Raw genomic sequence first — 4,709 nt, 5'->3', positions numbered from 1 at the left:
ATAGGAGGTTTAACCAGAGGCTGAGAAGACCCCTCTCCGGCCGCTTTGGCCGAGAAGTTTAGTGCTGCGATCACCTTCTTTGCCTTCTTATAGGCTCTCCTAGAATCATTATTCTTCGACATTGATGCCAAGGCATCATAGGCTAGTTTCACTAGCATGTTTCTGTTAGTTTTAGTTGTTTTATGCATTTTCTTGAGCTTAAAGTAACCAAAAATGGTTAAATGAAGAACAAAGTAATGAACCATCCAAACAATATGATTTTGATGCAAATTCCATGAGTTTTAGTTATATTACTTAAATGCTATGAATGAAAGATTTCTCATGAAATTTTGCAAGACTTTGATGCAATTGTTTGGATGATTTCAGGGAAGAAGAGGCTAAGCAAGGAAGCAACAAAATCAATAAAGGAAGCTTGAATATCACATGTAGAGTTTAAGTTCCAGTTTAAGCCTAAACTGGAGCTTAAACGCCAAAATCATGAAGGATAAGAGATGCTGGGATTGAAGTTTAACCTCCAGTTTGACCTCAAACTGGAGGTTAAACGCCAGAATGAAAAGCCTCACTTAAGGAGCATTCCACGTTTAACCTCCAGTTTGACCTCAAACTGGAGGTTAAACGCCAGAATGAGTATGCCACCCAGGGAGGAGTTCCACGTTTAACCTCCAGTTTGACCTCAAACTGGAGGTTAAACGCCAGAACCAGGAAGAGTACCAGGGGCCATTCCACGTTTAAGCTCCAGTTTGACTCAAACTGGAGCTTAAACGTGTTCGATAGTTTTTTCACTCCAGGGTTGCTCTCTCCATCTCCACGTTTAACCTCCAGTTTGACCCCAAACTGGAGGTTAAACGTGTTCGACACCTCCAGGGCCACCATTCCAAGCTTCCACGTTTAACCTCCAGTTTGACCTCAAACTGGAGGTTAAACGTGTTCGACTTCCAGTATGCCTCCACCCTTTTCCACGTTTAACCTCCAGTTTGACCTCAAACTGGAGGTTAAACGTGTTCGACCTCCAGGGCTGCCCTTCCTATCTCCACGTTTAAGCTTCAGTTTAACCTTAAACTGAAGCTTAAACGTGTTCGACTACATGACTCTCCAGGGCTACCTTCTTCCATTTCCACGTTTAAGCTTCAGTTTAACCTTAACTGAAGCTTAAACGTGCTTCTACAAATGGCCTCACTGGAAGTGTCTGGCGTTTAAGTTGCAGTTTAAGCTTAAACTACAACTTAAACGCCACTCTTGAAAAGGGTTTCTGGGCCAAAAATATTGTGATTTAAGTTAGTCTTTGAGCACAATTATTAACTTAAACTTACTTTGGTATGAAACCCAATTGAATATCATGGTTTATGGGATTGGGCCTGAAGTATTGATGAATTTGAAATCTCAATTTATTGAGTCATGTGTCATTATTTGATTATCACTAAGTTGGCTCAATAAATGTTACAGGATCTGGATCAACAACCTCATCAAGATGATGGATCATAAACCCAAGGCAAAAGGAAAGCAAGGAGAGGCCTCAAAGCCCAAGAAGCACAACTGAAGCTCAATATAGAAAGTGTATAAATAGGATAGAAGTTAAGTTAGAAAGACCCTTTACTTTCACTTTTAGCTAGTTTCTTTTTCTTTGTAATTGAATTCAGAGCTATGATTCACTAAACCCCCTTTCATTGGGTTAGGGAGCTCTATTGTAATTCAATGAATCAATAATAGTTTATCTTCTTCTTCAATCTTTTCTCTTGAATTTTGTTAGAAAGCTTCTCGATCTAATTCCATTGAGTAGTTGTCTTGGGAAAGAGACTACTCATACTTGGAATCCTTCGGAGCCTTGGGAAAGGAATGGAGGATTCATGCTAGAGAAGCTTTCTCACAGTGGATTGGATTGGGGTTTGGATGGATATTGTGACATGTAATCCTACCAAATTGTGGTTCATGAAATTGTGTGGTATAATCAGTGATCAAGCATCATCTCTTCTTATGAACATTTAAACCAAGGGATTGGGAATTTGTTTGTTTTTAGAGAGCATTGGTGAGCCAAGGAATTGGGATCCAATCATATAAGATTGCCAAGCAAAATTCAATGAATGCATTGGTTGAGGAAGAGATTTACATGTTTTGATTCGGAGATTTCAATATCTCCTAAACCCAATGAATTCCCCATTTCTGATTTCCACTTTCTCTTTACATTCTGCAATTCAATTCTTGCAATCATCCCCATTCCCTTTTAATTTCAGCAATTTACATTCTGCACTTTAATTCATGCAATTTAAGATTCAGCCATTTAATTTTCTTGTCATTTACTTTTCCCGCCAATTTTACATTCCGCAATTCTCATCTCAAATCTTGATTCCGCTCAACTAGAACACACTTCTAATCCGAATTGCTCACTCAACCAATCCTTGTGGGATTCGACCTCACTCTATTGTGAGTTTTTACTTGACGACGATAACCGGTGCACTTGCCGGAAGGAATTTTGCCGATCGTGCAATTTCCTAAATCGTAGCATAACAAGTTTATGCGCATCAAGTTTATGGCGCCGTTGCCGGGGATTGGTTTTCGATTGACAATTCTCAAATTGGAAGCTAACTAGATTGAGCAATTTTCTCTTGCTTTGTTAATTCTGTTCTAAATACTTGTTGAATTTTAATTTCTGCACTTGGTTACATGCTTTCCTTCTTTATGCCTTTAAATTCATGCAACTAACTCACTGACTCACTAACTGTTTGAATTAATTCCTCAATTGAGCTAACCATACTCTTCCATTAACCAAGAGTATTTTACTTGTTTGTGTTTGAGCTGTGTTCTTGTATGACAGGTAGGAGAGGAGAGACATCAACTCCTCCATATACCGAACCGGAAAGGACCCTTCATAGACTTAGAAGGGAAGCAAGAGGGAAGAGAGTAGTGGGAGAAGAGGAATCTGAAGGAGAATCTGAGGACAATTTTGAGGAAGCTCTAGATCTCAACATGGATAGAGAAGTTCACAACCATGAGAGAGCTGATGGAAACAATGCCATTCCCGAGAGGAGGGTTCTTAGTTCATACATAAACCCAACCTCTGGGAATTGTGGTAGTAGCATCCAGAAACCACCCATTCAGGCCAACAATTTTGAGCTCAAGCCACAGCTAATATCATTGGTGGAAAATCATTGTTCCTTTGGAGGAAGTGCTAATGAAGACCCAAACCAACATCTCACAAAATTCCTGAGAATTTGTGACACTGTGAAGTCCAATGGAGTCCAGGAAGATGCCTATAAACTGCTCTTGTTCCCATTTTCACTTAGGGACAAGGCAGCTAAGTGGCTGGAATCATTCCCAAGGGGGAGTCTAACCACATGGGATGAGGTGGAAGGCAAGTTTCTGGCACGTTTCTACCCTCCACAAAAGGTCAATAGGCTTCGATCTGAGGTCCAAACTTTTAGAAAACAAGATGGTGAAACTCTCTACGAGGCATGGGAGAGATTCAAGGACTTGACAAGGAAATGCCCACCAAACATGTTCCATGATTGGGTGCAATTGCACATCTTCTATGATGGGCTCTCTTATGAATCAAGGAAGGCTGTAGACCATTCATCAGGAGGTTCATTGAACAAGAAAAAGACCGTGGAAGAAGCCATTGAAGTGATCGAGACAGTGGCTGAGAATGAGTACTACTATGCATCAGAAAGGCACAACACTAAGGGAGTCATGGAGCTGAACCATGTTGATACAATTCTAGCCCAAAACAAGGTGTTTGCCAAGCAACTAGCAGAGCTTACCAGGCAATTAGAAACAAAGCAAGTGGCTGCAATACACACACAAGATCAAGAGGAAGTAGGCATTGAAGGAGGTGATTGGGATGAGGTTAACTATGTGGGAAACCAACAAAGGCAATCATATGATCCACACTCCAACACTTACAACCCAGGCTGGAGAAACCACCCAAACTTTGGGTGGGGAAACCAACAAACCCAACCACAAAACCACAAACCTTACAACCACAACCAACAAAACAATTCCACATACCAAAACTCCAACCAAAGATCATACCAAGCCACACAAAACACTTACCCCCAATCATCATATCATGGCCAAAATAATCAACATACCCAACCTAATCCGAACCAACAATTTCAAGATCAATTAAACCGGATGGAAGGAATGATGGCAACCATGAGCCAAGACATAATTGAATTGAAGAGCTTCAGGGATGATGTGAGAACTACCTTAAGAAACCATGGTGAAAAACTCAAAAGGTTGGAATCTCAAGTAGGAGAGCTATCTCAACAGGCACCCAAATCAACTGCAGTGTTCCCTAGTGACACAGAAAAGAATCCTAAGGGGGAACAAAAGAGAGTAAGATGGGAAGAGTGCAAGGCCATCACCATATTGAAGGAAGTCTCAGAAGAAGGAGGAATCAGGTCCTCACAGCAGGAACCAGAAATCTTGAAAGAAGATATGGAAGAAGTTAAGCAGGAAAGTGGAACTGAGCAAGCCAAGGATCTGCAAAAAGGCATGATGGAAGTATACCAACCAAAAGCACCATTTCCTGAGAGGTTAGGAGGAGGTGAAAAAAGGAAAACCTATTCAAGGTTTCTAGAGACATTTAATTCTCTGCATGTCAATATTCCCTTTCTTGAGATTCTTCATCAAATGCCCACACACATCAAATATTTAAAGGAATTGTTAAGCAAGAAAAGAGTTTTGAAGGGAGGACAAACGGTAACAATGAACAA

At 40.6% G+C, this 4,709-nt stretch overlaps 1 non-coding gene across 1 annotated transcript; it reads right to left on the bottom strand.

Moving 5' to 3' along the window:
- Positions 1 to 3,387: 3,387 nt before the first annotated feature.
- On the bottom strand, positions 3,388 to 3,491 carry LOC112786969 (small nucleolar RNA R71). Its single transcript, XR_003194409.1, has one exon. It is a non-coding gene; the product is annotated as a small nucleolar RNA R71 (small nucleolar RNA).
- Between the last annotated feature and the right edge of the window lie 1,218 nt (positions 3,492 to 4,709).

Source organism: Arachis hypogaea, chromosome 20, assembly GCF_003086295.3.
Source record: "Arachis hypogaea cultivar Tifrunner chromosome 20, arahy.Tifrunner.gnm2.J5K5, whole genome shotgun sequence".
Classification (NCBI taxonomy): Eukaryota; Viridiplantae; Streptophyta; class Magnoliopsida; order Fabales; family Fabaceae; genus Arachis; species Arachis hypogaea.
This window is presented reverse-complemented; position numbering and strand designations above follow the sequence as displayed.